The sequence below is a fragment of the Triturus cristatus genome, chromosome 2_1 (genome assembly GCF_964204655.1).
Source record: "Triturus cristatus chromosome 2_1, aTriCri1.1, whole genome shotgun sequence".
NCBI lineage: Eukaryota > Metazoa > Chordata > Amphibia > Caudata > Salamandridae > Triturus > Triturus cristatus.
Window position 1 is genome coordinate 410226162 of NC_140581.1, and position 24498 is coordinate 410250659.

The following is a 24498-nucleotide window of genomic DNA, read 5'->3' on the forward strand; positions in this document are numbered from 1 at the left end:
ACCGGTTTCTGGCATTTCAGCCGTCTTCAGCCAGGCTTGCTTGAATCCAGTGGCAAAGTGAGCAAGGGACTCACATCTGAGCATACCCTGCCAACTTATGGCGAACAAAGCAAAACCAAAGGAAATGATGGACGGAGTGTTGAACATTGCAAGCACTCACCCCCAGTCAACTGATCTGGGTTTAATCCATCACCGTTCTTTAGCCCACTCTGCCACCCCAGTTCAGACATGGTTATGCAAATCAGTCTGACCCTGTGCCTCATGGGAACCGTCCAGCCCGAACTGCCAAGCCATGTCTTCCCTGGACCGGAAACAAGCTTCCTAGGACCGGTTTCTGGCATTTCAGCCGACTTCAGCCAGGCTTGCTTGAATCCAGTGGCAAAGTGAGCAAGGGACTCACGTCTGAGCATACCCTGCCAACTTATGGCGAACAAAGCAAAACCAAAGGAAATGATGGACGGAGTGTTGAACATTGCAAGCACTCACCCCCAGTCAACTGATCTGGGTTTAATCCATCACCGTTCTTTAGCCCACTCTGCCACCCCAGTTCAGACATGGCCATATGCAAATCAGTCTGACCCTGTGCCTCATGGGAACAGTCCAGCCCGAACTGCCAAGCCATGCCTTCCCTGGACCGGATCATATAGCTAGGTTCAAACTGAGGTGATTCTTCTCAGGAGTTGGTCTCCACATTTTATACACAGTTGCCTGGAATTCATAACATAATATAATGGGGTTTTTTGCCCAGTCAGCAACAGCTCCTAACACATTAGACATAACACTGTAGCACAGCTGCAGCTTTCCAACACAGTAGTCTTATCAGATAAACTGTGTTTTGTCCACTTAGGGGCAGAGAGAAGAATTTCAGGCGAGAGACCTGTCCTGGAAAGAATGCATGCAGAGCCTGACATGCAGCCTTGCGTAAATTGAGTTTGCACTCATGATGAGGACCACCTAACCAGATACACCAGACACGGGGTTTGTTGTTAATCGCAGAGATTACTAATATAACTCTTTGCTTACACAGCAATAAGAGGAATAGACAGGTAGATAACTTACCATGGTGGGGTTGTTTATTGCATACAGCCTGTTATAATGCTGATTACGTTGCTTAGTTGTATTTGCCTACATATCGTAGCACATTTGCTTTATGATAGATTATGATAGTTTCTGTAAATGAATTGAACACTTTAATAGTGTCTTTCCTTTGTTTACTGCAGGCATGCATGGGGGAGAGACAAAAGGTAATGATCTGTTTCCAAAGTTCCCTTAGGGACTAGAGGGTCATGTACTAGGTTTGCCAAAAATACCTGTTACTCTGCAAAGGTTAGGAGCTCAGGTGAGGTCTTGTGAGCTAGTCAGGATTTGGGGTGACAGATACTGATGTTGTAGAGAGACTCAGTCCCTATATTCTGATGTCCTGTCATACCAAGGCACAGATCTGCTTTACCAGCAGAATCCCTGTGACACTGCCCTCTTGACTGGGTGGGAAAATCTGGATCTGCACCTCCTGAACTCCAAGGATTAGTTGGCTGGACTCCTGATCTGAAGCCTCAAGGACACTGCAGACTCTCTCTGCACCTGGACTTTGCCATCTGTGAGCCTACCTGGCCGAGTGGTGCCACCCCAGTACTGGACCCTTGGGAATGGGCTTAAGGTGCTCTGCCAGGCTCTGTGGATCCAGCAGAACAGACACAAACTCCTCTGCTGCACAGTCTAATTCCCAGCAGAAAGACGCATTGCCGATGCTGCAAGAATTGGACAGGTCCAAAGACCTGCACCGCATCGCACCTTGGCCAAGGCCTTCACATCTCTTGTCAACAGCAGCGTCAATGATGACGCTGGACTCTTCATCGCAGCCTTGCAGCTCCTAGGAACCTATGTATCACCCTGGCTGCACAACGCATACTCAACCCCAGAATTCGCATCGCAAACTTCTTCAGTGGGATCCTCGATGATGCAGGCCCTCAAATTGCAACCTTGCTGCATTTCGGAACCAATGCATCCATTCAGCTGCGCAACACATCTTCGACTCTAATCCTTGCAACACTCTGCAAACCAGGATTTATTATATTTTGTTCAGAAGGCCTAAGTGGATAACAGTAGCTGGCCTGCACTCCACTGCAGTCGGCCTTGTAACATTGTCCTGATCCGGTGCCACCATTTTTCTTTTTTTGGGGTATTGTTTTATTTATTAAAATATGTTCTATTGTTCTAACTTGGTGTGGGATCCTTTGTGTATAATGTTTTCACTTTATTCCTGTCTGAGGTGTTGCAAAAATACTTTATACATTGCCTCCAAGTTACGGCTGGCATTTCTATGCCCAGATACCACAGGGTTGAGTGCAGGTTAGTTTTAGGGTTTTCTTGTGCCTTACTCTGACAAGAATTGGGGTTGCTGCTTGACCAGTCAACCAACAACCCAGTTTCTTAAACCCCTGCTCATGTGATGGTGCATAGAAGTCAGTCCAGGAACCCGTGCGTAGGGAAGCCAAACATTGTAGACCTGGGCCGGGGTGCCAGGATATATAACGTGGCATCCAAATGTCTGCATTTTGACCTTTGAATCACCTTTGAATATGTACACTCTAAAGAACTATCATTCCAAGTACACAGAGACATCATTAGTAAGCACGATTATCTCCTAGAGACAATATAAGGATGTACTTATTCTCTGGAGGTTATTCAAGCTTGACTCATCAAAAACTATTCCCCCCCTGTTATTCTCTATGGTATTGCATTACATGTTTATTAAATTTGTTGAAATAATATGGCTGATCCTTCTGTCATAATAGGCGTAAATTATAGAGAGGCAGTTACACACACCTCAAGAATAGAGGTGTCCTCTGTACATGTGGGTTGGGAAGTAACATTGCTAATAGTAGGGGTGGGCGGAATTTGCGAAATTCACTTTCGCAAATTATCGCGAAAATGTTAAAAATCTCCGCAAACACGCAGAAATATCGCGGAGATGCAGAAGTTTTTTTCCCGCCCGTTCGCGGTATTTTTTGCGTGTTCGCGGCTCGCCAACTTACCCATGCGGTTGCTCGCGGGCGCAGCCATCTTGTTTTCACTTGTCTCGCGGTGCATGATCGCGAGAAGAAAGACGTGATCGCGCGACGCATGACGTCACTGCGGGCACGAACTGTCGCGAGACAGCGCAAATGGCTACCAACAATCCAACATCTCGTGGAGAACGCGACCGGATCGGAAAAACTTGTCGGCGAACGCGGGGATTCAGGTAAGGCGATCGCGCGCACGCGAGAATGTATTATTTTACAGCACGAGCAAGAAACAAATTATCGCTAAGCTGCGGAATGCGGAAATTTTGACATTTTCGTGCTTTCCGCGGAACGCAAAAATGCCAAATTATCGCAATTTCCGCAAACGGAACGGAATTTTGGCCCAGGCCTAGCTAATAGCTGCACATGCTATGTATGTCTATGAAACATTTTACTCATGAGTGTAGTTTGCAGCTATAAATGCTGCCTCAGGGATGTTTTATTCTTATAAACCAGCAGCGCAGCCTGAACAATCCATGGCATTCCAGTACCTGGAAATCCCTCTGACTTTGCTGGTGAGTTATCACATAAATATTGGAATGTTAGCTTGGGTCCCTGGACTAATGAAGGGGCAACATGGCCTGTACTAGCAGGATATACATCATTTCCACATCCTGAGAACCTACCAATCGTTGACATTTTAATAGTCTTAAAGAATATACTCTCCTTATACACTAAACAAATCTAATGTTTACTACAAACTATGAATACTGGACTAGCTCAAGCAGAACCAGTAGTGCAGGGAAAAACTTGCAGTAGAAGTAATAAGTCCACAGACTATACCCACTATCATGGGAAAGAATCCCATGAAGTTTAATGAAATTGTCTTCTGGATTGCTCGCAAGAATAACCAGTTGGAACACTTTTACCCTCACACACCTCAAGAGTAACATAGAATACTGACTATGTGTCTTCCCCCTGGGTGGTCTATCAAGGGAACCCCCTATAACATTTTTTTTGGTTGGTCTGGGAGAAAAGGGGGAAAAAACAACCAAAACCAGTATCGAAACTACCTACTTGACCTATATTCCTTTTATCAAGGCTGATTACAGCTCTATGGGACTTCACACATGGAAGACATGGTACATTAATAAATGCTATTTTGACATAAAAGTTATTTTATTCATAAATCATTTTTTCATCGCTTGTATCAAAAGAGAGTTAAAAAACATTCATTGTATCCATCATTTTTTTCATATTTCATTTACATGAATATTGCACAATTTTGTTTTTTTGAAAAAAAATCAACATGAGCGTTGTCATTCATAAGAATTTAAATGACCCCTACAAATTGAACACACTTTCATCCTAGCCTCTCACACCCACATACATGCTCATTCATACCACAAATCATATCCTGCCCTCCCAAGAACACATACACGATAAGGTCGTCCAAAAGACAGATTTGTTAAAGTCTTCATGACAGTGTTGTGGGCCAGGTATTTCACAAACAGGTCAATGCACGTTTCGGTGGGTATTGACAATTTTTTTTCCACCTTTTTCAGGACCACCAATGAAACAGAATTAAGGCGAGTGATTGGGGTATCTGAAATTCCAAAATGAAAACATGTCTAAGGTACGTCCCTTATTTGAAACACAATTTTTACTCAGTTAATTGTGCAACTTTGGGGCGGTGCCACCTGAAGAAGAGTGTAACACCTGCATGTACCCTCACACAACACCTCAAGACAAACATAGAAACTGACTGTCTTCCCCTTGGGGTGGTACCACCGGAAGATGAGTGTAACACCCGCATATACTATAACACGCATGACACACTCTCACTAGCAGTTTACCTAGAAGAATTAAAACAAATACAAAATGAACAAGGGGATGCACCGGCACTGAACTTAAGAATGAAATTAACTTCTACAGTTTCCTCAATCATTCTAAGCAACAATTGTGGAGAAGCGTCTGTTCTGGCTATGCGCGAGAGCCTTGCAGCAGTTCCTGTTCAAGATTATGGACAGGAATTGCCAAAAATAATATATCAAGTTTATATCTTTGTGGGTAGTGATACTTTGGATTGAAAGCTCCATTAAGGAAAAAACAGTAACTGAAGGTAAAAATAAACAGAGGGGGGAGCAAGAAAAGATAAACTGAATCTCTGGTAACCCATCAGTCCAGCCGGAATGTTTATAATTTGGGTACCTTGATATCATTAGAAAGCCAGAATGGTGTCAGTATTCTGATATCTCCTCTTCTTTTTCTTTCCAGGACTTTCACAGTAAACAGAAAGAGGGTGTCGGTCCGAGTAATGGAGAAGAGAAGAATATAGCAAGCAGAACGGTGAATCAGGACGAGAGACTGATGTTAGTATAAATAGAGAGGAGAAATGTTCATGTTCTAAAGCTCAATTTAAAAAGAAGGTGGTGGCAGAACATTCTAAAAAACATTCCATACTAGCTGCAAATAGTTCTGCAGAATGGGACTTGGGTGAGAGCACTTCTATTCAATGTGGCAGATGTAATGATAGTGCATCTTACTCTCCAGGAATTTCTGGTTGTGAGTCTAACTGACACTTTTATACAGATTGAGATGCCAGCTAAATATTACATTTCTTCTGATAGGGTTATGGTTTGGTTATACAGATTGAGGGGGATATGCAGCACAAAATTAAAGCAGTTTTGTATCCTCATTTATCTGAAGCTTATGACATTATACTAGCAGAAGATGACTTGCCCCGGTCTTCATTGGGGAATCACCCCAAGGAGAGTAGGTGGTTGGAGTGGCCTTTTAATCTACAGTACCTAAGAATATCAGGGATATTTATAAAAAAAAGGTTGGGCTGTAAAACAAGCCCCAAGGCTGTACAGAAACCAGTTTGGGTGGGATATACACTATTCCACATATTATTCCCTCATGTAGTGAACCCCAAGCACAAGCTCAATATCCGATGAAACCAGAAACAAAGCACAATATAAAGGTAATAATAAATAAGCAACAAACTCAGGGCATGATAGTGCCTCTTTTCCCCATTTTAAAACCAGATGGATCATATAGAATAGTTTTAGATTACACATGCAATTCAAAATGCCCACACCAAAGGTTTGATGACAAACCTAGTAGGGGAAATATTTAAAACAACCCTGGACATTTCTAATGGAGTTTTAAGACAAAACTTAGCACCTGAAAGTGAGTATCTAACAAATTTCAGCTTCAATTAATTTGACATTACTTCAAAAGATTACCCATGGACTGTAGGAAGCTGGCTGTCAATATATTGCACCAAAATGAGCTAAATTGTGAGGAGAGGTTTACAGGGGTAAATATAATAATCCCAAATGCTCTCTTTTGTGGTAGTGTGGGCGAGCAGTTTAGGCTTTTCAGAGGATAGTGTTAAGCATGTATTGCACACACACAGTCAGTAAGTGAGACACACACTCAATAAAGAAATCCGACACCAATCTCCAAAATTACACAGAATTTTATATGAATTTAGACACAGAGATCATTGTAATCGGGTAAGTGCTTTTAAAGATAGTGATTTGTCAAGATTTAGAAAATGCACTGTTAATGTATCTTTAAAGCGGCAAAGTTATCCTATGGGGGAAAAACAAATATTGCATTTGGGCACTGAGCAACGACTTACAGGACTGTTCTTCAGGCCTTAGGGTTAGTATAGGACAAGGTTCAAGGCAGCACCAACATGTCAGGGAGATAGGATAATTCCCAATAAACTGTCTGGATTAGACCTAATTAAAGGAGGTCATGAAGGGTTAGTGCCTGCTCATGCTGGGACAAATGGAACCAGGTCAATTTCACAGCCAACGCTAATGGTAGCCATGTTTACCAAAACAAGTACGAGATTATGTTAGAAAATGTGATGGTTGTCACCAAACTAAAGCTTTTAGAGTTAGAAGACCCAAGCAGATCCCCCCTCGCAGTCTCCAATCTACTGTTTAAAATGTTATATTTTGACCATGTCGGACCAATTATTTCTCTTAACCAATGTTAGTACAAGTTGGTGGCAATCAATTCATGTTCCTGATTCCTATGAGTGTGGCCTTAGGGAAAGGCAGGTCCTCGAACAGTCATAAATGACTTGCAGTGCCTTTTAGCCATGGAGCAGTACATACATTTCATTCAGAAAATGGTTTTGCATTTACCTCAAAAGCTTGAAGGTATGCTACGTCTGCTCTGAGAGTATGTCTGCGATATAGCAACCCATCTTGATCAGAGAGTAATGGGTTAATAGAGCATTGTTAGTGCCCAAGGATTGGCAAAAATCGGGTATTAGGGTATTAAACTAAACACCCCAACTTACAGCTTGGACCTTTGAAAACCAGATGGTGCTTAACAGGTCAGATGGACCTTTGCCACCATTTTGCGAATAGATTAAGGACAAAAGTACAAGTATCATCAACTGTCAGGTTCTACGTTTTCAGACAATGACGAGAAGTTGAAGAAGTTTCCAAAATCATTGTTTCTCTTTAAAGGATTAGTATGGTTTTATCGTTATTCCAGTAAGTCTGATTAAAAGAAATATTGAATAAAAGATTGATTAGCGATAACATAAATCAAATAGAGTGTTCCATAAAGAAGCTGTCACTAAACTAGCTAGAGGCCCCCAACCTACCCTAAATCGAGAACGCATGAAGAGTTCATTCTAAAAAAGAGAAAGATATTTGGAACATAAATAGACTCTTGAACGCCTCTTAAAGAGTCATTCTGGGAACTCAGCCAAGTTCCCCACAGCTGCAGTAGCAACCATTAGAAAAAACAGTGATAGAGGAATGATCATTGCAGTAGCATTGATCAAGAAGAGTCAGGACGAAAGAAGGTAAATCAATGTCAGCAGTAGCTTCCAGCAGCGAGGATCAAAGAAAAAGGTTTAGGATGGCTAAAAGGTAGACTCTCTCGAAGAACAGTCAAAGGGGTCTCAGAAAAGGTTTTCTCCTGGAACACTCAAAAATACCATAAAAACACACAATATTGTAAGACAAGCATTTGCAATGCAATAGGTCTTGCATTTACGAGAGTTTGAGCTATTGGCATTGCAAATGACAATGCCTTTTATTTATGTATTCTTTTTAAAACAGACTAATAAAAGGCATTGATATTAACAATGCCAATAGTTTAAACTCTCACAAATGCAAAACCTATTGCATTGCAAATGCGTTTAGCGCCCATGCTATAATTTTTTTTTAAAGTGTTAGGAAAGAGCGTGTCCTGCCTGGCGGTACTGAGGAGGGACTACTAAGCCTATTGACCAATGAACAGCCACAGTTTACAGTTGACAATGACACAAGCCAATGAAAAATATGGGTAGAGAGTGGGCGGAGCTTCAAGTCCATACCTAAACACAGTTATGGCTCTACCTAAAATAAAAAATGCTATTTCCTCGGAGTAGTTATACACACAAGTTGGAGATTTGTTTTTTTTAAGTTGCGTCAGTATGGAACTCTAGTGAAACCTTATGTATCTTCCTTCACTTACCGAGCAGTATCGATGGTGTATTCTGAAACTGGCTTCAAAGAAAGGAGACACCTTTCAAGCAACCAAGAGGCTCGGGAATCCCTTGGACAAGAGATGACATGATGCCAGCAGACTGTCCACTCTGATAGGATGGGAAAACAGAACACATTTATTCATTTATGAATTGGTCATTTCATATGCAAGCAAAGAATCTTCTGGCTGAAGCGGTTTTCCCTTAGATGTAGTAAGACACATATTATGTGAACGTTTTATCCAAAGTCTGAAGATGTAGGGGAAGAGCTGGGTTTTCAGAAATATCATGTATTTGAAGTGATTTTAGTTGTGTGTGTTATGGAAGGGCTGCGCATAACTTGGAACGTCTCAGACCTTTGGCATTGAAGGCTGTATTTTAAGGAGTATGGATCTGCGGATCTGTACTGAGAGGCTTTATGTTATCTACTGCAGATTTCAGAAAAGCACATTCCATCTAAAACTGCAAACTAGGAGAAGTGTCCTACAGGACATACTTTGCTTCACTGGGAAGTAATTTGTTTTTTTAACTTTGGCTGGCAGACCCAGGCTTAGGCCCGAGGAGTCTTGCCCTAGGGTTAGCAAGTTCACTTTGCAGTGGTCCTATTATGGTACGAGTCATTCCAGCTCTTTTAGTAATTTTCATCTTTATTTGCCAACATCTGAGAAGTCCCGGATGTGGGTAATTTGCATATAAAGTTTCTTGTACAGACTGAATCAATGCTTCAAGTTTGAGTCGTCATTTGTTTTCTTCCACTGGCGAAGTAAGCACCAATGCCAAGTGAATAGGCACAGCCCGCCAAGTTTCATACGTAGTCCTTGTGAGGTAAAACAGTATCAGCGCACGAGCTGGGTGTTCTTTTTAATGCTCGTCTAGTTAACAAATGTCAAGTTAGGAATAAGTCACATAGACTACAAAAAGAAAAATACGACACTTAAAAACAGAAAAGTATTGTTAAAAGTGACTTAAGATTATACAAATAAACAAGTCAACAAGAGCAACTTATGTCCATGCGAACAGGGCTATCAAGTAATCCTTGAGAAATACATAAACATGGAACTCATTTAAACATCAATATCATAGATACTTCTGTGCAGGTTGAATCCAAAACACATCAATGCAGCATTTCAAATATTTAGAAGGAGCAATGATAACTTAATCATTATGCAACACAGATCAGCCGAACTGAGTTTATTCCAAAGCAAACATAAATTCTGACAATAACTGTAGATAATGGGCAGTGTTAAGTGAAAGAATAGTAGTAACAGATCCCAGGTGTGTAATTAACCAAGACCAAGGAAATCATGGAAAAAGTGCAAAAAAATATTTACAAGAATCAACACAAAACAAAGGCGATTGGCTGATACAAATGTGAGACAGCAATTTCAGGGAAACACAGTCATGGATACAATTATTATATTATATTCTTTCACTTAATACTACCTATTCTCTACAGTTATTGTCAGAATTTATGTTTGCTTTGGAATAAAGTCGCTTCGGCTAAACCTTGTTACATAATGATTGAGTCATCATTGCTCCTTCTAAATGTTTGAAATGCTGCATTGATGAGATTTGGATTCATCCTGCACAGAAATATCTGTGATATTCACAAATGTATGTTGAAATGATTTCCATTTGAATGTACTTCTTAAGGATTAAGATTATGCTAGACACAGTTTTGTAGCATTTAATGTGTGAAATCTAAGAATTTTGTAAAAATAATGATGACAGCATTAAGTATAAGGCTAAAACAAATGCTAGCAGACTCTAAAGTTGATCTTATTTTTGCATCAATAAAAAGTTGTTTGCAAGTATATTCTTCTTAGGTGCAAGAGACTTGAACACATTCATAGTACGTGCATGATGGCTTTTATTTTTTATAAAGGCTGCAGGCAATCTTCATTTGCAAGCTCTGATTCCAAGATCCCTCAGATTCATAGATGGGTATGTAGACCAGTCGAAATCTTAAATATTTCATTTATACTGCATGGTGCAAACTGGAGCTGATGTAATCCTGAGGTGGCAGCAGAGAGGATTCGGATACCAGGTCCATATATTTATACTTATTTAGTGAAGCAAGATCATTCTTCCTCTGAGTAGTAAGTAGGGCCCTTCGTATTGCATTTTTACGTGCCACTCGACTAAACTTAACCAGGGTCTCTAAGTCCAGTAAATGAGGAGCTTCAATTAGCTTATTTAATGTTGGGATGTTCAGTTCCATATCCTTGTTTGAGGCGTTTTTTAAGTTCCGTATAAATTAGAGATTTTAAGAGTCGTTGAATCGGACGCAGCGCAGTCACAAATGTAGTCAAGTATAGCTCTGTTGTGAAGTGGTACTGGAGATCTGAAATTCAACTCCAACCTGATAACAGAATGAGGTATGGCAGCTCCCAGATGTAAGAATTGTCGAGTACTCTGCGCGTAATTTTTTTCAAGATTTTTTATGGTCTCGCCATTTAAAACAGGTGAGTCATAAATAGAGCGAATAACTTTACTCTTAATTCCTTTAAAGGTGATGCAATTGCTCTGCCACCAAATAATTTAGCGAGGCTCGTTATAGACTTGGTGGTGGTGACTGATAGGAGCTTCCTGCTCAACAGGTGGTTACACCAAGATAACCCAGTGCCCACTGAGACTCTGAGATAGTCATATTGAGTGACTGTTTCAAGTATGGCTTCACTCAGTACCCAGGCCATGTTACAGTCCAGATCATAAACTAAGGACCAATTGGGAAAATCGCGACTGAACATGAACAGCTGGTTGACAACGACAGTAGCATACCTTGCATATGCAGAGAGATGCCCAAAAGGCACAAGGTGCTAATTCTTTGCTTGTGGTTCTACCTATAAATGAAATCTAAATTCTGTTAAGATGCCTTGCTTGAATGAATAAGTCTTACTGATGAACACAATAAAACATCCGCCTACTATTTTTCTAGCTTAATCAGTGGCACGAGCTGAGGGGAAAAAGACTGGGACAATTAATGACAAACAAAGGTTTCACCCATAGAGGGCTTTGGAAGCTTAAGAGTACAGAACTCAGAAGAAAGTGTGGGCACCCAACCACAGGTACACCTCTTTTCGATGTCACCCACATGGAAGAGGGCAGGACAGGGGAAGCTGTAGTAGTCATGGAGAAGGATTCAGCGCCATTTTCCACTGTACTGCATATTCAGTCATAACTCACTTTTATTTGGTTCTGTGGTGCATTTTTTTTCTTGTGTGTGTTAAACAACTTGGGAATTTCGTAATGTAATGTTTCTTGCTGGCTGTTGCACCTTCACTTGTGACCCTATAATGTGCTCCATTACCTTCAACTAGGTTTGCGACGGACAAATTTCCCGTACAGACCTACATCTTTCCTTTCTCTGCACATATAGGGGCAGATTTACAAGCCCATTGCGTTACTTTTGCGCTGCAGTTGCGTCACTTTTTTGATGCAACAGCGGCGCAAACAATGCAGCATATTTACAACGTGACGCATCTAGGGAGATGCGTCACGTTGTAAAGCCCTGCGTCACATTATACCTGCGTCAGGTATAATGTATGCAGGGTGGGCGTTCCCACGCAGGAAGGCCTCGTAAAAGTGACTCAGTGAAATTACAAGATTTCACTGCGCCACTTTTAGGACGCCACTGCGTCAAAACCTTACGCCTGCTTCAAGCAGGTGTAAGTAGTGACGTTGTGTAGTGGGAATAGGCCTCTACACACATTGCTGGAGTTGCGCCGTGCTTGCGACACGACTCCAGCAATGCGTGACTTTTCCGCCAACAGATGCGTCAGAATTTCTGATGCATCTGTCAATCCTTGCGCCATAGTGCGCCGTATTGTAAATACGGCGCATCTATGGTGGCGCAAGGGTTTCTAAGGGTGGCGCAGGGAAAGTGACGCATCTGACAGATGCGTCACTTTCTTGTAAATCTGCCCCATAGAGTTTTGTCAGCAGGATCCTGCCTTGGCCGCTTTGTAACACCAGCACAAATTCAGATACAACCTCTTGTTTGCGTCTGAATCGGGGTTTTCACAGGTATAGCTCCCCTCGCAAGTTTTAACCTGCACAACTTTCATTGGGTAAAACTGGTGCATATCATTGCAGCCAAATATCTCACCTTTTGAGTTACGGAAACTGCAGAACATTTAGAACCTGTACTATTATTGTGGTATCACTCATTCCAAGGACTGAAACTTGGAATAGCGCGGTAGTAGCGCACCCAGTAAATACCACACCCAACGATATTGGATGTTTCAAAGGTGTGCTGTGATCACCCAGGATTGTGTGTTCACATGACCCCTGAAACAGTGGTGACTAGCACCACGAGCCAGGATATCTTTCTAAAGTGGATCTCTTTGCAAACCTTAAAATTACACTGCCTTTGAATCCCACGCACCGCAGGGCATGGAGTTTCTCGTTCACCACAACTTCACAGCTCTCACAGCACGAACTCCAATTACTGTCCATAATTACCCCGTGCTAATTGTTAGTAAAACATGTCACAGCGCTCTAGCATTTGGAAGCGTGGTCTGGTATTCTCAGACGTGCTTGTGGCACTCTTGTGTTTTTTTCTAAGAAGCCCCCCCCCTCTCCTTTATTTCTTTGAAGGTTCAAGCAGGCCTTTATGCTTGAAAAATGTGCGTGGGTTGTGCTGTTTTGAAAGTACATTGTGACTGTGAACATAACAGGGTCAACATGGAGAGGCAGGGGTGGGGAGTGGGAGCAGAGGTAGGAACGGAACCCTGCTGCTGAGAGAAGCTTGGGAGGGAATCTAACAAACATGCTGGTGGTGGCAACCCTCCCCTGACACCAGACAGAGGAGGTGCCGCAAAGAAAAGCAAAACTCTGGAGAAAGCCAAACCCTCTCACTTGGTTTAGTGGCTACACAGTGCCATCAAACAAATGGGTATACCGAGCACTTTTTGTGTCAGAAAAGAAAGGGGAAAAAACATGGATTGGAGAGATGGAGTCCAAGTGGCACTCTCTGCCCACCGGTTGGGTCCAAGGTTACTTACGCGTCACAAAAACATTGCGCTAAAGACAATAAACCAATAAATGGCAAAAGCGCTCTTATGCAGCTGACGTACCACAATGATGTACCCTATTTACATTTGCAAGCTGCTGAAGAGGAGGAAAGAAGAAGAGAACACGTTTTGTACTCGAAACGAAAGTGGTCGAGCTGATCAACAACTCATCAGTTCATTGCCCCAGACTATTGAGTACGAGCGGTGCCGGCCATGCGACACTGAAGCCAGCCTCAATCTATGAGACAGGGCCATTGTCATCACTGTAAGGGCTCCATTGTACGTTTGCCAGGCCGCAATAAAACGGGAGAGATGGGGTGTTGTTGAAAACACTACTTTAAGAATTAAAATACACGCCTCTAAGTATAACGATCGCGATCAAACTTCAAAGCGGCCGTGGAGCCGCGAAAGTGAGCGCGATCAAACATCAAAGCGGCCGCGCGTCCGCGAAAGTGAAAGTAATCTCGGTCAAGCGTGGCACGCGCGCCCGCGCACACACACTGTAGCTCCAGGCTGGCCTCGTAGCACTTTTTGGAGCCCTCTCAATAAGGCTCGCCAGCCAGCGCATGCGCTGAGTCAGGCGAGACCTAAAAAACAAGCATTTGCATTGCACTAGGTCTCGCCTTTATGCGAGTTTAAGCTATTGGCATTGTAAATGACAATGCCTTTTAGTTATGTTTTAAAAATGAAAACAAAAATAAAAGGCATTGTCATTTTCAATGTCAATAGCTCAAACTCGCGTAAATGCGAGACCTATTGCATTGCAAATGCATATTAATGTAGGGTAGGGTTGAGGGGGTTTGTCTTCCTCCTTGCTTTCGAGACAACTTTTAAAAGACTTTGGAAAGGAGCAGCTCAACCCTTACTGGACTCCTGCTGTTCGCAATCAATCCCTCCCTTTCTTCTCTCACGGCCTGAGGCCCACCTGGGGGGGGGTGTAGCTCTAACACCCCTCACCTCCAGATACAAGCTGCGAGAGAACCGACTCAAACAGGCCAGAGCAGCTCCGGCCCCAGTAACACCTTACCCCTCCCATGAGTTCGCACTTCAGCACTGCTCACACTAGAACCTGCACACACACAGTGAACACTGCTGAGTGCCGAATTCTCTTCCATCTGGGAGAGGAAACGTAATTAAACAAGTGCTGAAAGAACAACAAAAGTAGCAGCCGCAACAGCAAACTCTGAGCTGGAATGCTATTTATTCAACTAGCGCCAACCAGACGGCCAACTCGTGTTGCTACAAAAAACGAAGTTGTGACCTTCGGTAACGTGACTGCTTCTTGTGCACTTATGTAAAGCACTGCGACGCCTTTGGGTCGGTTTCTCACTATATAAAACGGCAAAAATAACAAGCGCTGAAAGAACAACAAAAGTAGCAGCCGCAACAGCAAACTCTGAGCTGGAATGCGATTTATTCAACTAGCGCCAACACAACTAACACCTCTGATACAAAGTATGTGCCCCGAACAGACTGTGTGAGCGCGAAAGGCGAACAGGAACAAACAAGAACACAAACAGCTGTCGCCACGCGTGCTACAGCCGGGGGCAGTTGGTGTGCACGGACATGGATGACTAAAAAACCATTTAAACCGTTAACGTCGCAAGCGAAGACATGATACACGTTCACAGCTGCCGCTTTCCGACCGTCATATAGTCTTTGCGCTATGGACATCGTGTTGCATTCTGGTATTCATAGTTTCATTCTGAAATGACTCGCAAATCCCGTTTAAAGTGCTGGTGTTGTATGACATCACACACGGCCTGGGGTCACCTGAGACCTTTGTAGCACCTGGTATCCTTTCTTTTGCGCTTGCTGCCGTCATGACCACTGCGACCAGAGATAGCAAGGGCAGTTCCAATGATAGCAGGGGCAAGCGAGGGGCAGCGGCTGCTGCCCCTGATGATCCTTGGCATCTCTGAAGGGACCGCCTGAGGTCGGGTCTCTCCTTCACGCAGCCCACTGAAGGCTGCTTTTTTTAATTTGATGAGTAATAGTGCCTGCAGCTTCTCATTTTCCCTTAACTAAATCCTAAAAAAGGATGAATACGTGTCTGTCACCTTCTTCTTCTGCTGCTGGGATCTAAGGTTATGGGCCGGGGTGGGGGTGAAAAGCGCTCAAGTTTCCCTACTACATTGATACTGTAAACCTGAATTTTTATTAACATGAATGCCCGTTTCATATAGCTCCTCTCCTTCCCTCTTGCCCGTGTGCGTGTTTAGATTTCTGAGTCTCTCTTCACGGAACCAGAAACAGAGCACCTTTGATGAACGCGGCCGAGAAAGTGATCGCGGGGACGCGCGCTGTGGTGGGGCGGAGCGAGGCGCGCTGAACTGCGACGGGCAAAGGCAGAAATGTCAATAAAATAAAAGTCAAATGAAAAGAAGCGGGACGGGTAAATTCAACATTTCTGGGCGGAAGGCATCAATGTAAAAAAAACATTCAAAATAAAAGAATGCAAGACGGCCAAATGCTGTTTCTGTCACAGACAGAAGATAAACGCAAGATAAAATCAAGAGTGAAAGCAAGCGTGGCGCGCGCGCTTGGCGGGGGGTGGGGGAGCGCATTACAGGCGGGGGAGCAGACCCTTTGAAGTTTGATGCCAATTCGCAGCATTCCTGGGTGGCAGCGGGTGACTGGATTCGCTCGGCCGCTTCCATCTTGAGCCTTGTGGGGGCATTTGAGCCCAGGCTGGACTGCATGCAAGGACTAGGCGAATATACAGGAACGCCGCCGGGCTCTCGGGGTCCGTATGCACATAGTAAACGCTCACATTTATCCTTTCAGTTGTTTGTAAAGCACGTAAACTAGCCGATTTTAACATATGCTATTTTTAACACATAGAACAACTCAAGTACGGTAATTGGTGCTATATAAAACCGGTTGACAGGCCACCTTTGGTAGGTTTAATCATAAAGGTGGCCTTCTATCCCCGTCAGTTGCCAGTCCCTGAAATCATCAGTCTGGGCGAGTCGGTGGGACCCTGTGAGGTGTTAAGGGCTCCCTTTGGGAACATACCGAGGGAGGCGACGGAAGAAGATTACGGGGTGGGGGCGATGGGGAGTGGTTGTCTGGGGTGGTGTCAATCCTTGTACACAGTAACCTGTGAGTTCCCACTAGCCCGGGTAGCAAACGCTTTAAAAAAAGAAAACCCCACACACTCTCTTCTCTGGCAAGCCCCTATTTTTGGCTGCAGACTTGCATTACACAAACAGTTGGGCACCATGCCGCCTGCATGATATAGTGCAAATAGCAACCAGACACGACATACTAAGGCCTGTGCTACGTGCCGTCAGAGCACCTCTATGTGATCGTGCACACAGCCATCGTCCACGCTCTGCACTGATGACACTACTAGTCTGCAGACAGTAATATCCCATCAGGGCACCGTGCTGTCTGCATGCGAGCACGCAAATAGCACCCCCAGCACAATAAACAGATGCTCGTGGTTTCTATGTGGCGTGAAGCGTCCCACGACTCTTGCTCCGTGCTGCCTAAATATGTATCCTGCCAACATACACTGCATATCGCACCTTACACATACTTCGTACTCTGGGCTGTAGACGTGCACCACCCAAGCAACAATGCCAGCAAAAAGACCAAGTAGAGAACGGAGAAATAACCAGGGAGAGAGGGTTGGAGAGATGCGGGGGGGGGCTCATCGCCTCACAGGCACAAGATGGGACAGGCCAGTGAGATGAGTAGGGGGGGTTGTCAGTCCACTACCCTCATAATCATTGCTGATCTTGCTCCAACCCTCACGCATAAGGAGAGGACGCAGGTGCCTTGGATAGCACATGCAGGGAAGAGCGCAAATGAGGGAAGAGAAAAAAATACAGAGGGAAGAGCTCATGTGAGAGCAAAGAGAAAAATACAGTGTGGGTAGAGCGCATTTGAGACCAGAATGAAAAACATAGAGGGTAGAGCATATGTGAGGGTAGTGAGAAAAATATAGAGGGAAGAACACATGCGAGAGCAGAGAGAAAAATGCTGAGCGAAGAGCGCATGTGAGAGCAGAAAGAAAAATACAGAGGAAAGAGCATGTGAGAGGAGAGAGAAAAATAAAGAGGGAAGAGCACATGTGAGTGAAGAGAGACAAATACAGAGGGAAGAGTTCATGTGAGAGCAGAGCACATGAGGGGAGAGCTCATGTGAGGGCAGAGAGAAAAATACTGAATGAAGAGCATGTGAGAGGAGAGAGAAAAATACAGAGGGAAGAGCACGTGAGAGGAGAGAGAAAAATACAGAGGGAAGAGCTCATGTGGGGACAGAGAGAAAAATGCAGAGGGAAGTGCATGTGAGGGAAAAGAGACAAATACAGAGGGAATAGCGCATGTGAGACCAGAGAGAAAAATACAGAGGGAAGAGCACATGTGAAGGCAGAGATTAAAACATAGAGGGAAGAGCACATGCGAGAGTAGAGAGAAAAACAGAGGAAAGAGCACATGTGAGGACAGTGAGAAAAATACATACGGAAGTGTTCATGTGAGGGTAGATAGGGGGAAGAGCTCATGTGAGAGCAAAGCGAAAAATACAGAGGGTAGGGCGCATGTTAGACCGGAGATAAAAACATAGAGGGAAGAGAGCATGTGAGAGCAGAGAGAAAAATATAGAGAGAAGAACACATGCGAGGGCAGAGAAAAAAATACAGAGCGAAGAGCACATGTGAGAGCATAGAGAAAAAATGCAGAGGGAAGAGTACATGTGAGGGAAGAGAGAAAAACATAGAGGGAAGAGCATATGTGAGGACAAAGAGAAAAATAGAGAGGGTAAAGTACGTGAGAGGAGAGCGAGAAATACAGAGGGAAGAACACATTTGAGGGCAGAGAGAAAAATACAGATGAAAGAGTACATGTGAGGGAAGAGAAACAAATACAGAGGGAAAAGCACATGTGAGGGCAGAGTGAAAATACAGAGGGAAAAGCACATGTGAGACCAGAGAGAAAAACATAGAGGGAAGAGCATATGTGAGGACAAAGAGAACACGTACAGGCTATGCCAAGCGGAAGTGATCGCATTTGCGATCAAACATCAAAGCGGCGAAAGTGAAAGTAATCGAGCAGAGCATCAAAGGGCTGGGTGAGAAGGGAGGGGGGAATGCAAGGAGCAGAGGAGCAGCTGTGCACGTGCACGCCATCGTGCACTCAAGCCCTAGGCCAGCAAAACCATGTGGGTAGCACTTTTGAAAGCCCACTTACAAAATGTCTCAGCGAGACCTAACTAGTAGGTGTATGATGCTCTTATCCAATGGAAGCCGCTCATTTGGTGCTGTTGGCAACATCGTTGCTTCACCTCCCAATTACCCCCCAGTCCCTCCTGTCCTCTTCCCATTCCTTAACAAGTGGAGATGACCATCTCCACGACAGAAAAAAAGAAAAGGAGCATGCTGGGATACCCAACCCACTCCCTCCCACTGGGAGTACATTAGCGGTACCATCCCAGCATGCAGCATGTTCTTTTTTTCTGTCTCCCGACAGATTGGGATGTGTTTGGACTTACCTGATGGATTCTTCGCTGGACGTCTCGTCGGGGCTGCTGGGCTGTCCTCGCCGTCCTCTTCCGCGTTCTCCTGGCCTGCCTGACTTGCCAGGTGCCGCGTTGACTGCCGACCGGCCCTTTGCGGCTGGGGCGCCGTTCCTCCCGGTCTCTTCCGGGTTGCAGTGCGCATCTCCCTGTGGCTTTGCCGGTCTGGGGGACGCGCTGCTGAGGCTGTTCGGTGGGTCCTAGGGCTCTGCTGGGCGATGCTCCTGGGTCCCCTGCATGGCGTTTGTTGTCCTGCCGGCCTCCTCTTCTTCCTGCTGCCCCTGCTGCTCGATTGGGTCGGTGCTGGGGCAGGCCTTGCTGTGGCCTCGGAGTCCGTTTTCGGCGGACTTCTTCGCCCGGCGCTGGTTCCTGGTGCGAGCCAGGGCGGCTGTTAGGGGGCTGTGGGCTTGTGGTGCTCCCTTTCTTGCCCCCTTGGTGAGTACCGCCTAGCGGCCTCCTTTTTTTCTCCTTGGTGTTTTGGGGGTGTGTTGGCTGGCTCTCCTTCTGGGCGCTGCTTGGATTGGGCGACCAGGTGCTATAGCTCAATGGTAAGTCTTGTGCCTGTGGTTGTGAAGGTTCTCACGGGACGAGGGGTCGAGTCCCGCATACGCTGTCAAAGTGTCATAAGGTGGCAATATTTCAAACGCTTCTTTCAGTTGGGACTCCTGATGATGCGGAGGTTTGTGCCTGGGGACCCATGCATGGGGTGCGGGCGCTCTTTTGCTGGGATGCTTCGCCGCTTCTGCACCTGCGTCTCCTCTGGCCGTCCTTCCTGTGTGTGCCTCTTCTTGTCCTGCGGGTGAGGTTGTGGCATGAGGCTGGGGCTAACGACTTCCGTGCCTGTGCCAGCTGGTTTGCCCTTGGCATCCTCTCCGCTTCTTGTGTTTCCGAACTTGATCCCATGTGGGCTGTTCCTCATGTTTGTGTCCTTGCAGGTTGCGCTTCACTTGCGGTGTTGTGTGTTGCTGTTTGTGGTTTGGCTGGTTCGGGGTCTGCGCTGAGGCCTGCATTCCTGTGGCTTTGGTGCCCGCGCTTGTGGTTTCACTATCTGCTGCGGTTTCTCTGTTCCTTTTCGCCTGGGTTTTCCGGGTTCGGTTGGTTTCTGCTTTCCGTGGGATTCGCTTGCAGCCCTGGGTGGTGTCTCTTCCTCGTGCCCTCTTTGGGTGTGTGAGTTGCTGTCTGCTTGGCCTTCTGGTCGCAGCCGCTCTGGGCGCCTGGGCCTCTGGGTGGTGCCAGGGTTTGTGCCCGGGTCCTCCTGCTTGCGTTTCTTGCCCCCTTTTCTTTGCGCTGGACTCCACTGGTCTTCCTGGGCCTTCGCGTCTGGGTTTCTTGCTTCCTTTCAGGGGCTGTTGGATCCAGTTGTCCTCAGGTCTCTTCAGGTACTGGTGGTTTCCTGTCTCTGCTGGCTCCTGCTCCTGCATGCTGGCCCTCTGTACTTTGCTGGTTGCGTGTGGTGTGGGTCTGCTTGCTGTTTCGGTCCGGGGCCCTTGGTGTCTCCGTCCTGGTTCTCTGCCTCCTGTGCCCCCTGCTCCCAGGGTCCTGGCGGTCCTTCGGCTTCTTCTGCTGCCTGCGGCGTTGGCTCCTGTGCCTTCGCTGTCCTGTCTTGGGCCATGGTTTCCCCTGTGTCGCTTCCTTTTTTGGAGGGTTTTGCCGGGGGGGGGCGCCTTCGGGGCTTCCTCCGTGGGTTGTGTGTTCCCTAGCCTTTTGGTTTCTCTCTTGCTCGGCGCTGGTTGCTGGTTGGTGTCTGGGCTGGGAGTCGGACCATGTGGGTCCCCTTGGTGCTTGCTGCCTGGCGGCTTCTTGCTTGCATGTGCTGGGCTGCAGCCTTGGCTTCTGTTGCGCTGGCTGCCCGCCCTGTGGTTTGGCCGGGTCGGCTCTGGTTCCTCCCTGGGATGGTGTCTGCTTGCTGGGCTGTGGCTCACTTTGGGCGGTCTCTCCCGGGGTTTGTTGACTTCTTCTTGTGGCCTCTTTGCTCTGTCCTTTGGGCCTCCGGCTGTCCTGCCTTGCGGGCTTCTGTTGTCCCTGGTTGGTCCTGGTGGGTGTCTGGTTTAGGGGTATGCCTGGACTGGTGCCTTGCTGTTCTTGGGCTTCCTTTGGCTGCTTGCGGCCCTTCCGCCCGTTGGGTCCTGCCCTTCTGTGGGTTTGGGCCTGGTGCGTGCCTGTCTGGGGGCCTGCCTGCCTGCGGTTTTTTGCTGTTGGGTGCTTCTTGTGTCCTCCGGGTGCTTTTGCTTGCCCCTTGCCCTTGCCCCTCGCTTGCGGTGTCTGCCTTCCGTGGGTTCGCTGGGTCCTCCCCCTAGTTTTCCGGGGGTGGGGGGGGGCTGTTGTGTCCTTCCTTGTATTCTGGTGGACCCTTGACCTTGTTGGCGTGTTGGCTCTGGGGCAGTGCTGGTCGGGGCCCTAGTGGCTTCTGGCTGGTGCTGGTTGTTGGCTTGTTGGGCTTGTCTTCTCGCCTGCCGCTCCTTTTGCCTCCTGTGGTGGCTGGGTGTCGTTGGTCTTCCTTGGCCTCTGCCATGGGTGGCCCCTTGTTCTTCAGGTTCCCGGCTCCTGTGCCGTGCACTGCCTGCTGGGCCCTTCCCCTACTTGTGTTTGTTGGGTGTCGGCCTCACCTGGTGTGTGGGCTGCTTTGTTGCTTCCCGCTCCTCTCGTTCTGCTTTCGGTTGCGGTGGGCTGGCCTAGGGTCTGGGGCTCTGGGTTTTTTCCCCTTGGGAGCCTGTCGTTGGGCCTGTACTACCGCGCAGGCTGTTTGCGGCCTGTAGTGTCTGTGACCCTTGCTCTCTTGTTGGCTCTGGAGTGTTCCTTCTCCCCTTGTTGGGGTCCGTTCCTGCTCCCCTGTTGGGTGGTGCGCCTTTGGCTTCTCTGGGCTCCTCTCCTTTTGTTGCCGGGGTTCTTCCGGTGTACTCTTGGGTCCTGGGCTCTGCTTCTGTTGGGTTTGCCCTTGCGGTCCCTGTGTTTGGCCTCCCGTTCGCATGTGCGTTTGGGTTGCTGGTACGCCTCTGGGCTTGGTGGTGTCTGGCTTTGTGCTGTTGGGCCCTTGTTTGCTTGGGGTCCTCTTTTGGTCCCTGCTTGGGTCCTTTCCTGGGCTCTTGGGCTTTGTTGCGGTCCTGGGCTGGTCTTCGGTCGTTTCCTATGCCGTTCGTTTCGGCTGGGTGTGGCCCTGGGTCCGTGGGTTGGGCTGCTGGGCTCCCTCCCTCTGCTTCTTCGCTCTCTGGATGGCGTGGCTGTGATTGGTTGCGGTGCCTTTCCCTGTGCCCCTTCTTTGTTGGGGGTTCTTTTTGCCTCTCCTTCCGGGTCCTGGTGGCGCTGTGTTGTGTGCCTCCTGGCTGGTTCGCCTGCTGGTTTTCCGGCTGGCTTCTTGGGGGTTGGGCTGTTGGCCTCCTTGTTGGTCTTTCCTGTTTTGCCCTTCTGCCTCTTGGGGTTCGCCTTCGGTGGTTCCTTGGTGTCCTCCTTTCTACTCCTGCCGGTTGGTCTGCTCTTGGTTGGTGTTGTTTCCTCTTTTCCGGTTCGGGGGTGTTGGTTTCCCCGGTTCTGTGTTGGGCCTCTGTTGTTGTCTTTTTGATGCCCTGTTTTTTTGCCGGGTCTGCTTCGGGTTGGGCTTCTTTGCTCTCCCAGGCCTCCGTTGGGCGGGTTGCTGGGCTTCTTGTCCCGGTGTCTCCTGCTTTGGGGGGTGTGCCTCGGGCCTGGCCTTTTCTTGTCCCCCGGGTTCTTTTCCCGGTGGGGTGGCCTTTTGGTTCATGCGGCTCTTCGCTGTCTCGGCTGGGGTTGGCCGTTGGTCGGTCCTGCCCTGTGGCCTGGTCCTCTTGTGGGATTCTGGCCTCCGGGTTCCCTGTTGCTGCTGTTGTCGTTGGGGTGAGGCCTTGCTTTGGTTCCCTGCCTCCTTCTCTTTCCTGTCTGTTCCTATCGGTGGTTTCCTGTTTTCTTGTCTGGTTCTGCCCTCTTTAGTCTTTGCGGTTCTGCTGTGGGCTTCCCCTGGCGTGTTGGGGTGGTTTGGTGGTTGGTCGTGTCTTTCCTTGATTTGCTCCTTCCTGGGCCTTTGGCCCTGCCTCCCTCTGCGGTCTGTTCTCCTCTGCACTTGGCCTTTGGGCTGGGTTGGCCTGTTTGGTTCCTGGTTGGGTGGCTGCCTGGTGTTGCCTGGTTCTGTGGGCTTCACCCTTGGGGAGTCTCTCCCTGGTCAGTTGCCCTTTTCTGGCTCCGTTTCCCCGTTGGGGTGCGCCCCCTTCCCCTGGCCTTCCTTTCATCATTCTTGGGGAGGGGGCTTGGTTTTGGCCCCTCTGGTTGCTCCCTTGGGGCTTGGCTCTGTGTGTGTGGCCCCTTCTGGCTTGCCTGGGGGGGGGGTTCTTGTGTTTTTTTCTCTGGTCGTCCCCTGCTGGTTTGGGGTGTCGGCTTTGTCCGCTTGGTTGGGGGCATGCTTGGTTGTGCACTCCTGCCAGTGTTTTTCTCCTTCTTGTGGGCTCCTTTTACTCCTGTGTGGTGCCCTTTTTCGGTCTGGTGCCCTAGGCATTGGTGGGGTTCCGGAAGGCCGGTTTCTCTGCTTTGGTATTCTCCACTTGTTAAGGAATGGGACGAGGACAGGAGGGACCGGGGGTAATGTCCTATTACTTACCGGTAATCTTCATTACTCCTGGTCCCGTTGTCCTCGTCCCATTCCTTACATCCCTCCCTCCCTCCCTGGCGGCCGGCCTTCCGGTTGTTGGCTTGGTGTTTTCAGGCTGCATGCTGGGATGGTACCGCTTATATACTCCCAGTGGGAGGGAGTGGGTTAAGTATCCCAGCATGCTCCTTTTCTTTTTTTCTGTCGTGGAGATGGTCATCTTCACTTGTTAAGCAATGGGACGAGGACAACGGGACCAGGAGTAATGAAGATTACCGGTAAGTAATAGGACATTCCTACAGTAACCATTTACGCCAGTTACCGGCGAAGAGATGCTGTTAACAACTGCTGACTGGTGGGTCCCCCAAGTAAGTTGTCTAGTTTGAGAAAAGATCCAAGATAAACAAGCTTTTGGTCGAGCCTACAGACCACCCATTCCAGTTCTTGTGATAAAAGGCACACAAACTGTAATCCTGCATCCATTGTCTGGTTCAAAGAAAAGCTGACAGGTGTCCATTGACCACATTAAGATGCACTTATAGGCCGATCCTAAAAAGCAGACCCTCCTGGATATCAAGAAGGATTCAGAGGAGAGCTTTACAGCCTTTCCTTAATCTAAATGAAATACCTCTTGAGGAGTACATTATCATAATTAGCTTGGGTCCCTGGCAAGGGATATTCAAGCCTGCTGTGTCTCCAGCTTCACACCAAACCACAGATACCATGGAGAAATCTGATGCTGCAATTTTTAGAGCTGCAAATGTTTCAGTCAATGCTGTAGTTTACTATGAAATCCCACGAGTCAACATTGATTAAGACGATGCCATTCAAGAATAAATCTGAGTTTTGAACAGGTGACTT